Source organism: Triticum dicoccoides, chromosome 7B, assembly GCF_002162155.2.
Source record: "Triticum dicoccoides isolate Atlit2015 ecotype Zavitan chromosome 7B, WEW_v2.0, whole genome shotgun sequence".
Lineage (NCBI taxonomy): Eukaryota > Viridiplantae > Streptophyta > Magnoliopsida > Poales > Poaceae > Triticum > Triticum dicoccoides.
Genome location: NC_041393.1, coordinates 188,850,224 through 188,864,514, shown reverse-complemented (window position 1 = coordinate 188,864,514; position 14,291 = coordinate 188,850,224).

Sequence of the window (14,291 nt, the reverse complement as noted above, 5' to 3'; positions counted from 1 at the left end):
TTATTGATTGTCTTCCTTATGAGTGGCGGTCGGGGACGAGCGATGGTCTTTTCCTACCAATCTATCCCCCTAGGAGCATGCGCGTAGTACTTTGTTTTCAATGGCTTGTAGATTTTTGCAATAAGTATATGAGTTCTTTATGACTAATGTTGAGTCCATGGATTATACGCACTCTCACCCTTCCATCATTGCTAGCCTCTTCGGTACCGTGCATTGCCCTTTCTCACCTCGAGAGTTGGTGCAAACTTCACCGGTGCATCCAAACCCCGTGATATGATACACTCTGTCACACATAAGCCTCCTTATATCTTCCTTAAAACAGCCACCTTACCTACCTATCATGGCATTTCCATAGCCATTCCGAGATATATTGCCATGCAACTTCCATCATCATCATATACATGACTTGAGCATTCATTGTCATATTGCCTTGCATGATCGTAAGATAGCTAGCATGATGTTTTCATGGCTTGTCCGTTTTTGATGTCATTGCTATGCTAGATCATTACACATCCCGGTACACCGTTGGAGGCATTCATATAGAGTCATATCTTTGTTCTAGTATCGAGTTGTAAGTAAATAAAAGTGTGATGATCATCATTATTAGAGCATTGCCCTAGTGAGGAAAGTATGATGGAGACTATGATTCCCCCACAAGTCGGGATGAGACTCCAGACTTAATGAAAAAAGGCCAAAGAAGCCCAAATAAAAAAAGGGGGCCAAATAAGCCCACCAAAAAAAAGAGAGAAAATAAAAAAATGAGAGAAAAAGAGAGAAGGGGCAATGTTACTATCCTTTTACCACACTTGGGCTTTAGAGTAGCACCATGTTCTTCACAGAGAGAGTCTCCTATGCTTTCACTTTCATATACTAGTGGGAATTTTCATTATAGAACTTGGCTTGTATATTCCAATGATGGGCTTCCTCAAATGCCCGAGGTCTTCATGAGCAAGCAAGTTGGATGCACACCCACTTAGTTTTGAGTTTGAGCTTTCATACACTTATAACTCAGTGCATCCATTGCATGGAAATCCCTACTCACTCACATTGATATCCATTGATTGACATCTCCATAGCCCGTTGATAAGCCTAGTTTATGTGAGACTATCTTCTCCTTTTTGTCTTATCCACAACCACAATTCTATTACACCTATAGTGCTATGTCCATGGCTCACGCTCATGTATTGCGTGAAAGTTGAAAAAGTTTGAGATTACTAAAGTATGAAACAATTGCTTGGCTTGTCATCGGGGTTGTGCATGATTAAATACTTTGTGTGATGAAGATAGAGTAACAGCCAGACTATATGATTTTGTAGGGATAACTTTCTTTGGCCATGTTGTTTTGAAAAGACATGATTGCTTTATTAGTATGCTAGAAGTATTATTGTTTTATGTCAAATGATAGACTATTGCTTTGAATCACTCGTGTCTTAATATTCATGCCATGATTAGACATATGATCAAGGTTATGCTAGGTAGCATTCCACATCAAAAATTATCTTTTTTATCATTTACCTACTCGAGGACGAGCAGGAATTAAGCTTGGGGATGCTGATACGTCTCCGTCGTATCTATAATTTTTGATTGTTCCATGCCAATATGATTCAACTTTCATATACTTTTGGCAACTTTTTATACTACTTTTTTAGGACTAACATATTGATCCAGTGCCAGTTCCTGTTTGTTACATGTTTTATGTTTCGCAGAAATCCAATATCAATCGGAGTCCAAACGGGATAAAAACGGACGGGGAATACTTTTTGAATATTTGTGATTTTTGGGAGGAAGAATCAACACAACACGGTGCGCGAGGGGCCCACGAGACAGGGGGGCGCGCCCCAGGGGCAAGTGCGCCATGGACCCTCGTGGGCACCCCGTAAGGCGGTTGATGCTCTTCTTTTGCCGCAAGAAAGCTATTTTTATGAGAAAAATCTGGGCGAAAGATTCACCCCAATCGTAGTTAAGGATCTCCGGATATAAAAGAAACGGTGAAAGGGCAGAATCTGAGAGCGCAGAAACAGAGAGAGACAGATAGATAGATCCAATCTCGGAGGGGCTCTCGCCCCTCCCACGCCATGGGAGCCAAGGACCAGAGGGGAAACCCTTCTCCCATCTAGGGAGGACGTCAAGGAAGAATAAGAAGAAGGGGGGCTCCCCCCCTTGCTTCTGGTGGCGCTGGAGCGCTGCCGGGGGCCATCATCATCACCGCGATCTTCACCAACACCTCCATCATCTTCACCAACATCTCCATCACCTTCCCCCATCTATATCCAACGGTCCACTCTCTCGCAACCCGCTGTACCCTCTACTTGAACATGGTGCTTTATGCTTCATATTATTATCCAATGATGTGTTGCCATCCTATGATATGTGAGTAGATTTTCGTTGTCCTATCGGTGATTGATGAATTGCTATGATTGGTTTGAGTTGCATGTTTTATCATTGGTGCTGTCCTATGGTGCTCTCCGTGTCATGCAAGCGTGAGGGATCCCCGCTGTAGGGTTTGCAATATGTTCATGATTTGCTTATGGTGGGTGGCGTGAGTGACAGAAGCACATACCCGAGTAAGTAGGTTGTTTGCGTATGGGATAAAGGAGACTTGAAGCTTTAATGCTATGGTTGGGTTTTACCTTAATGATCTTTAGTAGTTGCGGATGCTTGCTAGAGTTCCAATCGTGAGTGCATATGATCCAAGAAGAGAAAGTATGCTAGCTTATGCTTCTCCCTCAAATAAAATTGCAATAGTGATTACCGGTCTAGTAACGTAGTCAATTGCTTAGGGACAATTTCACAACTCCTACCACCACTTTTCCACACTCGCTATATTTACTTTATTGCATATTTATCTAAACAGCCCCTAGTCTTTATTTATGTGCTCTTTATTATCTTGCAAACCTATCCTATCACACCTACAAAGTACTTCTAGTTTCATACTTGTTCTAGGTAAAGTGAACACTAAGCGTGTGTAGAGTCGTATCAGTGGCAGATAGGGCTTTAGAGAATATTTGTTCTACCTTTAGCTCCTTGTTGGGTTTGACACTCTTACTTATCGAAAGAGGCTTCAATTATCCCATATACTTGTGGGTTATCAACCACCTTCGGATTTGTGCCTTCGAAGTTGTTGATTTTTATGGCATCGGAATGATAGACCTCCTCGATAACGTAAGGACCTTCCCATTTAGAGAGAAGTTTTCCTGCAAAATATCTTAAACGAGAGTTGTATAGCAAAACATAATCACCTACATTAAACTCACACTTTTGTATCCTTTTGTCATGCCATCTTTTAACTTTTTCTTTAAACAATTTGGCATTCTCATAGGCCTGGGTTCTCCATTCATCAAGTGAGCTAATGTCAAATAGTCTCTTCTCACCGGCAAGTTTGAAATCATAATGGAGCTCTTTAATAGCCCAATATGCCTTGTGTTCTAGTTCGAGAGGTAAGTGACATGTTTTTCCATAAACCATTTTATACGGAGACATACCCAGAGGATTTTTATATGTAGTTCTATAGGCCCATAATGCATCATCAAATTTCTTGGACCAATTCTTTCTAGATCTATTAACAGTCTTTTGCAAAATTAATTTAAGATCTCTATTACTCAGTTCTACTTGACCGCTAGACTGTGGATGGTATGGAAATGCAATTCTATGATTAACATCATACTTAGCAAGCATTTTATGAAAAGCACCATGAATAAAATGTGAACCACCACCAGTCATTAAATATCTAGGGACTCCAAACCTCGGAAAATAACTTCTTTAAGCATATTAATAGAAGTGTTATGATCAACACTACTAGTTGGAATAGCTTCTACCCACTTAGTAACGTAATCAACAACAACTAAAATATGTGTATACCCGTTAGAGGAAGGAAAAGGTCCCATATAATCAAATCCCCAAACATCAAATAGTTCAATAACAAGTGAATAGTTCATAGGCATTTCTTGACGTCTACTAATATTACCAATTCTTTGGCATTCATCACAAGACTAGACAAACTTATGGGCATCTTTGAAGAGAGTAGGCCAATAAAAACCAGATTGCAATACCTTATGTGCAGTTCTATCTCCCACGTGATGTCCTCCATATGCCTCGGAGTGACACTTGCATAGGATCTATTCCTGTTCATGCTCAGGTACATAACGTCTAATAACACCATCTACTCCTTCTTTATAAAGGTGTGGGTCATCCCAAAAGTAATGTCTTAAATCATAGAAAAACCTTTTCTTTTGCTAGTATGTGAAACTAGGTGGTATAAATTTAGCAACAATGTAATTAGCGTAATCAGCATACCATGGAGCAGTACGAGAAGCATTTATGATAGCTAATTGTTCATCAGGAAAGCTATCATCAATAGGTAGTGGGTTATCAAGAATATTCTCTAACCTAGACAAGTTGTCTGCAACGGGGTTCTCAGCTCCCTTTCTATCAATAATATGCAAATCAAATTCTTGTAGGAAGAGAACCCATCTAATAAGTCTAGGTTTAGCATCTTTCTTTTCAGTACTAGCATAATTTCTCTGGGCATTGTCTAGAGTTTTACTAGTATATTGGATAACATTTAATTTCTTATCAACTCTTTGTCCTAGAACAACACCTACAACATAATCACTAGCATCACACATAATTTCAAAGGGTAAATTCCAATGAGGTGGCTGAACAATAGGTGCGGAAATCAAGGCTTTCTTAAGTATTTCAAATGCTTCTACACAATCATCATCGAAAACAAAAGGAACATCTTTTTGTAAGAGATTAGGTAGAGGCCTAGAAATTTTTGAGAAGTCTTTAATGAACCTCCTATAAAAACCGGCATGGCCAAGGAAACTTCTTATACCTTTGATGTCCTTAGGACACGACATCTTTTCAATAGCATCAACTTTAGCTTTGTCAACTTCAATACCTCTTTCAGAAATTTTATGCCCCAAGACAATACCTTCATTAAACATAAAGTGGCACTTCTCCCAATTCAAGACAAGATTAGTTTATTTGCATCTCTGCAAGAATCGATCAAGGTTGCTTAGGCAATCATCAAAAGAAGTTCCATACATGGAGAAATCATCCATGAAAACCTCAACAATCTTTTCACAAAAGTCATAGAATATAACAGTCATACATCTTTGAAAGGTAGCAGGTGCATTACATAAACCAAAAGGCACACATCTATAAGCAAAGGTACCGAAAGGGCAAGTAAAAGTGGTCTTATCCCGATCCTCTTTTGGCACAAGTATTTGAGAGAAACCAGAATAACCATCTAGAAAGAAAAAAATGTGCATGTTTGGATAATCTTTCTAGCATTTGATCAATAAAAGGTAAAGGGTAATGATCTTTTCTAGTAGCTTTACTAAATTTACGGAAATCAATTACCATTCTATAACCTGTAACAATTCTTTGTGGGATCAATTCATCCTTATCATTAGGAACAACAGTGATACCTCCCTTCTTAGGGACACAATGGACAGGACGTACCCACCTCTAGAAACTTTAGTATTTCATTTCTTACCACCTCTTTCATCTTAGGATTTAACCATCGTTGGTGATCGACAACTGGTTTAGCATCTTTCTCCAGCTTTATTTTGTGCTGGCATAGAGTGGGACTAATGCCCTTAAGATCATCAAGAGTATATCCAATAGTAGCCTGGTGCTTCTCCAGAGTTTTCAATAATTTCTCTTGTTCATGCTCTGAAAGGTTAGCACTAATAATAATAGGATATATCTTCTTTTCATCAATATAAACATATTTAAGAGTATCAGGTAAAGGTTTAAGCTCAAACACGGGATCACCCTTGGGTGGAGGAGGATCCCCTAGGATTTCAACAGGCAAGTTGTGTTTCAAAATAGGTCCCTGTTTAAAGAATACTTCATCTATTTCCCTTTTTTCATTCATAAATATATCATTTTCATGGTCTAGCAACTATTTTTCTAAAGTATCATTAGAAGGCATGGCAATAGAAGCAAGACCAATAATTTCATCTTTACTAGGCAATTCTTTATCATGGGGTTGTCTACGGAATTTACCAAAATTAAAATCATGAGACATATCCCCTAAACCAACAGTAACAATATCTTTTTCGCAGTCTATCTTAGCATTAACAGTATTCAAGAAGGGTCTACCAAATATAATGGGACAAAAGTCATCTTGTGGGGAACCAAGAACAAGAAAATCAGTAGGATATTTAAGTTTCCCACACAAGACTTCAACATCTCTAACAATCCCTACTGGGGAAATAGTATCTCTATTGGCAAGCTTAATGGTAACATCAATATCTTCTATCTCAGCAGGTGCAATATCATGCATAATTTCTTTGTATAAGGAATGAGTTATTGCACTCACACTAGAACCCATATCACGTAAGCCATGATAACAATGATCTCCTATTTTAACAGAAACAAACAACAAGCATGCCAACAACAGGTCTATGTTTATTTTTAGTATCAGGTCTAGCAATTCTAGCAGCTTCATCACATAAGTAAATAACATGCCCATCAATATTATCGACCACGAGATCTTTAACCATAGCAATACTAGGTTCAACTTTAATTTGTTCAGGGGGTGTAGATGTTCTAGCATTACTCTTACGAACCACAGTTGCAGCTTTAGCATGATCCTTTATTCTAACAGGAAAAGGTGGTTTCTCAATATAAGCAGTAGGAACAATAGGATCAACATTATAAGCTATAGTTTTCTCTTCAACTTTAATAGGTTCTACTACTTCACTTCAATGGGAGGATGATATCTAAACCACTTCTCCTTAGGGAGATTAACATGAGTAGCAAATGATTGACAGAAAGAAGCTACTATCTCAGAGTCAAGTCCATATTTAGTGCTAAATTCACGAAAAGCATCGGTATCCATAAAAGATTTAACACAATCAAACTTAGGTGTTATACCTCACTCCTTACCTTCGTCGAGTTCCCAATCTTCAGAGTTGCGTTTAATTATTTCCAATAAATCCCATCTGAATTCAATAGTCTTCATCATAAAAGAACCAGTACAAGAAGTATCGAGCATAGAGCGATTATTGAGAGAAAGCCGAGCATAATTTTTTTGAATAATAATTTCTCTTGCGAGCTCATGATTGGGGCATGAATATAACATTGACTTAAGCCTCCCCCAAGCTTGAGCGATACTTTCTCCTTCGCGAGGCCAAAAATTATATATATATAATTACGATCACGATGAACCAGATGCATTGGATAAAACTTCTGATGAAATTCCAATTTCAATCGGTTGTAGTTCCATGATCCAATATCATCACATAGCCTAAACCATGTCAATTCCTTCCCCTTCAAAGATAAAGGGAAGACCTTCTTCTTGATAACATCCTCGAGCATACCTGCAAGCTTAAATAATCCACAAACTTCATCCACATAGATTAGGTGCGTATCAGGATGTAATGTTCCATCTCCGATAAAAGGATTAGCTAGCAGTTTCTCTATCATACCCGAAGGAATTTCAAAGTAGATATTTTCAGTAGGTTCAGTAGGTTGAGGAGCAACTCTTTGCTCTTCCAATCGGGGCGAAGATACCCCAAACAAGCCCCTCAAAGGATTATTTTCCACAGTAACACGTGATAGTAAATTTAAGCACACTATATAAATTTTTCCTTACCAAATTCCACCTACCAAAGGAGGTTCACTCCCCAGCAACGGCGCCAGAACAGAGTCTTGATGACCCACAAGTATACGGGATCTATTGTAGTCCTTTCGATAAGTAAGAGTGTCGAACCCAACGAGGAGCAGAAGGAAATGACAAGCGATTTTCGGTAAGGTATTCTTTACAAGCACTGAAATTATCGGTAACATATAGTTTCATGATAAGGTAATTCGTAACGTGTAACAAGTAACAAAAGTAAAAAAGGTGCAGCAAGGTGGCCCAATCCTTTTTGTAGAAAAGGACAAGCTTGAACAAACTCTTATATAAAGCAAAGCGCTCCCGAGGACACATGTGAATTATCATCAAGCTAGTTTTCGTCATGCTCATATGATTCGCGTTCGTTACTTTGATAATTTGATAAGTGGATGGACCGGTGCTTGGGTACTGTCATTCCTTGGACAATCATCCCACTTATGATTAACCCCTCTCGCAAGCATCCGCAACTACGAAAGAAGAATTAAGGTAAACCTAACCATAGCAGGAAACATATGGATCCAAATCAGCCCCTTACGAAGAAACACATAAACTAGGGTTTAAGCTTCTGTCACTCTAGCAACCCATCATCTACTTATTACTTCCCAATGCCTTCCCCTAGGCCCAAACAATGGTGAAGTGTCATGTAGTCGACGTTCACATAACACCACTAGAGGAAAGACAACATACATCTCATCAAAATATCGAATGAATACCAAATTCACATGACTGCTTATAACAAGACTTCTCCCATGTCCTCACGAACTAACATAACTACTCACAAATCATATTCATGTTCAAAATAAAAGGGGTATTAATATGCATAAAGGATCTGAACATATGATCTTCCACCGAATAAACCAACTAGCATCAACTACAAGGAGTAATCAACACTACTAGCAACCCACAAGTACCAATCCGAGGTTTTGAGACAAAGATCAGATACAAGAGATGAACTAGGGTTTGAGAGGAGATGGTACTGGTGAAGATGTTGATGGAGATTGACCCCCTCTCGATGAGAGGATCGATGGTGATGACAATGGTGACGATTTCCCCCTCCCGGAGGGATGTTTCCCCGACAGAACAACTCCACCGGAGCCCTAGATTGGTTCCACCAAGGTTCCGCCTCGAGATGGCGGCGCTTTGTCCCGAAAGCTTCCTTATGATTTTTTCCGGGGCAAATGACACCATATAGTAGAAGATGGTCGTCGGGGGGCAGCCAGGTGGCCCACGAGGCAGGGGGCGTGCCCAGGGGGTAGGGCGCGGCCTCCACCCTCGTGGACAGTGGGTGGCCCCCTCTGGTGCTTTCTTCGCACAATATTTTTAATATATTCCGAAACTGACTTTCGTGGAGTTTCAGAAATTTTGGAGTTTCCAGAATAGGTCTCTAATATTTGCTCCTTTTCCAGCCCAGAATTCCAGCTGCCGGCATTCTCCCTCTTCATGTAAACCTTGTAAAATAAGAGAGCAAAGGCATAAGTATTGTGACATAATGTGTAGTAACAACCCATATTGCAATAAATATCGATATAAAATAATGATGCAAAATGGACGTATATCAACCAACTCTAATGTCACCTAGATACCCCAATGTCCACCGCGAGTACCCGTGAGTTAATTATATGATATGTATCAAACAATTACATATTCATAATACTCAATCCACACAAAGAACTACAAGGGGACCCCAAAGTTTCTATCGGAGAAAAGATAATAAAAACGTACATCAACCCCTATGCATAAATTACCCCAAAGTCACCGCGGGAATCCGCAAGTTGAGTGCCATAACATATATCAAGTGAATCAAAATAATACCCCATTGTCACCACGGGTATTCATATGCAAGACATATATCATGTGTTCTCAGATCTGAACATTCAATCCGACAAGACAAAACTTCAAAGGGTAAAGACTCAATTCATCACAACAAGAGTAGAGAGGGGAGAAACATCATATGATCCATCTATGTTAACAAAGCCCATGATACATCAAGATTGTGACTTCTCAAGATCACGCGCGAGAGAGATTAAACACATAGCTACTAGTACAAACCCTCAGCCCCGAGGATGGACTACTCCCTCCTCATCCTGGTGGCCACCGGTGATGATCTCCCCCTCCGACAGGGTGCCGGAACTGGCTCCCGATTGGTTTTCGGTGGCTACAGAGGCGTACGGCGGCGGAACTTCTGATCTAGGGTTATTTCTGATGGCTTCTCTATTTATAGGAATTTTTGGCGTCGGTCTCACGTCCAGATGGGCCTCGAGGTGAGCATGATACACCGAGGCGCGCCTGGGGGCCCAGGCGCGCCCTGGTGGGTTGTGCCCTCCGCGTGGCTCTTATGGCCCTCCCGCGAAGCTTCGGGGGTCTCTTTTGTTCCAAAAAATATCATCAAAAAGTTTCAGTTCATTTGAAGACACTGTCAGTCCGGGTTAGTTCCATGCAAATCATACCAAAACCATATAAAATTGTTGTAAACATGTCATGAATACTTCATAAATTATAGATACGTTGGAGACGTATCAGCATCCCCAAGCTTAATTCCTACTTGTCCTCGAGTAGGTAAATGGTAAAAGAAATAATTTATGAAGTGTGAATGCTAGAAAGGTGCACAAGTTTGATCAATGACAATTTCAATCACTTTTCCTAGCATCGTAACAACAATTCTTTCTTATAGAAACTTCTCACGACCAAGTAGCAACCAATTCACATGTTAAGGTTCAAACAATGAATTGTCTTGAAACTCAACAACCTATATTCTTAGTCACCAAAAAATTGCAATTCAACTTATTCAATAGAGTCTAAGTAAGAGCTCCACATACTCAACCATCATATAGCCTTCTATGATTGCTAACACTCACCGCATACACATGAGCAAAACATTTCAACGGGACACATAGAAATATAGGGGCTTGTAATTTCGCCTCCCAATGTATTCACCTCAAGGGAATAATAACTCATGCTACCCATATCCAACTGGATATATGTGCCTAGATCTTTCCTCACCACATGATGCTTGCCAAAAGAGAAAAATAAAAAGGAATAGAGAGAAGAACTTTGACTCTTTGCATAAAAGTAAATACTGAAAAGTAAGAGATAGGCCCTTCACAGAGGGAAGCAGAGGTTGTCATGCACTTATTTGTTTGTATGCTCAACCCCTTAGTGCAAAAGAACGTCACGTTATATTGCCCCTTATGATAGCAACATTTATTATGCAGTCTATCACTTTTATTCTTTCCCATCACAAGTTCGTACAACTCTCAATTTTCTCTTACACTAAATGATCTAACACTTTTAGAAGCAATTTTTATTGCCTTATTGCATCGATGACAACTTACTTGAAGGATCTTGCTCAATCCATAGGTAGGTATGGTGGACTCTCAAAACAAGATTTGGGTTTAATGGTTTTTGGATGCACAAGTAGTATCTCTACTTGGTGTGGAATTTTTGGCTAGCAAAGATAGGGGCAAGCACCACATGTTTAAGGATCTATGACAATATAACTTCTATGTGAATATGAACAAACATAAATCATTACTTTGTGTTACTTGTCCAATGCCAACAATTTTGGTATATAATATTTTGATGGGGGCTCACAATCACAAAAGATTTCCAAGATAATGTATTTGCATGTGAAAGTTCTCTTCCTTATACTAATTATTCGTGAATTGCTTGTATGACCAATATTTTGATTGTCAAGCTTCAAAAGATTTCACTTTCTAAACCCAATGTGAAGCTACCACTAGGAATGATGTAATTTTAACTTCATGATATTCAATTTATTCAATGATTTACTCATAGGATATAAGTGAAGCACTAGAGCAAATCCATAGAAAAGAGCTTCGTCGACGGGATGTGAGTGCCGCTTACTTAGCCTCCCTGGCAACTAATTGAGGACTCTCTTTTATTTAAAATGTTTCAGGTCTAAGTAATTTATTAAAATAGAAAGCAAAAACAAAACTAAATTACATTCCAAGCATAGCACAACTCATGTGAAGAAGCAAAAACTTAGGCTCAACCGATACTAACCGGTAATTGTTGAAGAAGAAAGGTGGGATGCCTACCGGGGCATCCCCAAGCTTAGATGGTTGAGACTTCTTGGAATATTAGCTTGGGATGCCTTGGGAATCCCCAAGCTTTAGCTTTTGTGTCTCCTTAATTCCTCTTATATCACGGTTTCCCTAAATCTCAAAAACTTCATCCACACAAAACTCAACAAGAACTCGTGAGATAAGTTAGTATAAACCAATGCAAAAACCTTATCATTCTCTACTGTATAAAATCACAAAAAATATTATTCAACATTGCATACTAAATGCCTCTGCATATTTAATACTCCTATCCTCAAATAGAATCATCAAACAAGCAAACATATGCAAACAATGCAAACATAACAGCAATCTGCCAAAACAGTACAGTCTGTAAAGAATGCAATATTAATCATACTTACCTAACTCCAACAATTATGACAAAAATACTAAACTGTAGAAACTTTATTAGAGCTTATTTTGCAAAAAGTTTCAACAATTTATCACATTCTGAATTTTCTAGGGAATTTTTGCAACAGAGGTAAACTTTCTGTTTTGAAACAGCAACATGTATACTTGCAAAATAAGCATGGCAAAGGCTATCATTGCCTTTTTTATTGAAATAAAAGATGCAAAACAATATTATAAATAACATAAAGCAAATACTAACAAAATAAAATGATGCTCCAAGCAAAACTCATATCATGTGACGAATGGAAATATAGCTCCAAGTGAGGTTACCAATAATATTGGAGACGAAAGAGGGGATGCCTTCCGGGGCATCCCCAAGCTTAGTTGCTTGGATCTTCCTCGAATATTACCTTGGGGTGCCTTGGGCATCCCCAATAATAGGGTCTTGTCACTCCTTATTCTCCTCATATCGATATCTCACCCAAAACTTGAAAACTTCAATCACACAAAACTTAACGGAACTTTGTGAGATAGGTTAGTATGATAAAGAGCAAACCATTTCACTTTTGGTACTATAAAAGACAAGATTCATAATTGTTTCCACACAATTACTACTGTATCATATCATTTCCACAATTTATATTGAGCAGCATAGGCCATAGAAACTAGGGAACAAGCAAACTATGCATTGAAAACAGAATCTGTCAAAAACAGAACAGTCTGTAGTAATATGTACTCAAACCATACTTCTGCTACTCCAAAAATTATTAACAAAATATTACCACGTGAGAAATTTGTATATTAATCTTATTAAAAAAGAATAAACTCAAAAGCACTCTTCTGTTAAAAATGAGAGTTATTTTTGTGGGCGCAAAAGTTTCTGTTTTTCAGCAAGATCAAATCAACTATCACCCAACATGATCCCAAAGGCTTTACTTGGCACTTTATTGAAACAAAAACAAGAAAAAATGATTACTACAGTAGCATAATCATGTGAACACACAAAAACAATATATAAAAGTGTTGGGTTGTCTCCCAACAAGTGCTTTTCTTTAATGCCTTTTAAGCTAGGCATGATGATTTCAATGATGCTCGCATAAAAGATAAGAATTGAAACACAAAGAGAGCATCATGAAGCACATGACTAGAACATTTAAGTCTAACCCACTTACTATGCAAGGGATTTTATGAGCAAACAACTCATGTGAACAAGAATCAACTAGCATAGGAAGGCAAAACAAGCAAAACTTCAAGATTTTCAACACATAGAGAGATAACTTGATATTGTTGCAATATGTAAAAGCATAAGTTCCTCTCTCATAATAATTTTCAGTAGCATCATGAATGAATTCAACAATATAACTATTACATAAAGCATTCTTTTCATGATCAATAAGCATATAAAATTTATTACTCTCCACATAAGCAAATTTATTCTCATCAATAGTAGTGGGAGCAAACTCAACAAAATAACCTTCATGAGAGTGAAAATTAAAATCACGATGACAAGTTTCATGGTTATCATTATTCTTTATAGGATACATGTCATCACCATAATCATCATAGATAGGAACTTTGTTATCATACTCAATTGAAACCTCATCCAAAATGGTGGATTCATCACTAAATAAAGTCATGACCTCTCCAAATCCACTTTCATCATTGTGATAAGATTCAACACCCTCCAAAATAGTGGGATCATTACCTAGAGTTGCCACTCTTCCAAACCCACATTCATCATTGTAATCATCATAAATAGGAGGCATGCTACCATTATAACAAATTTGCACATTAAAACTTGGGGGAATAAAAATATCATCTTCATCAAACATAGCATTCCCAAGCTTATGGATTTGCATATCACTAGCATCATGGATATTCAAAGAATTCATACTAACAACATTGCACTCATGCTCATCGTTTATGGCAAACATTCTATTGAATTAGTCTTCTATCAATGGAGCACAATTTTCATTTCCATCATTTTCACGAAAGACATTATAAAGACGAATAATATGATGCAACCTCAATTCCATTTTTTTGTACTTTTCTTTTATGAACCAAACTATTGATAAACAAGAAACTAAAAGGTTCGATTGCAAGATCTAAAGATATACCTTCATGCAATCACCTCCCCGGCAATGGCGCCAGAAAAGAGCTTGATGTCTACTATGCAACTTTATTCTTGTAGACACGTGTTGGGCCTCCAAGCGCAGAGTTTTGTAGGA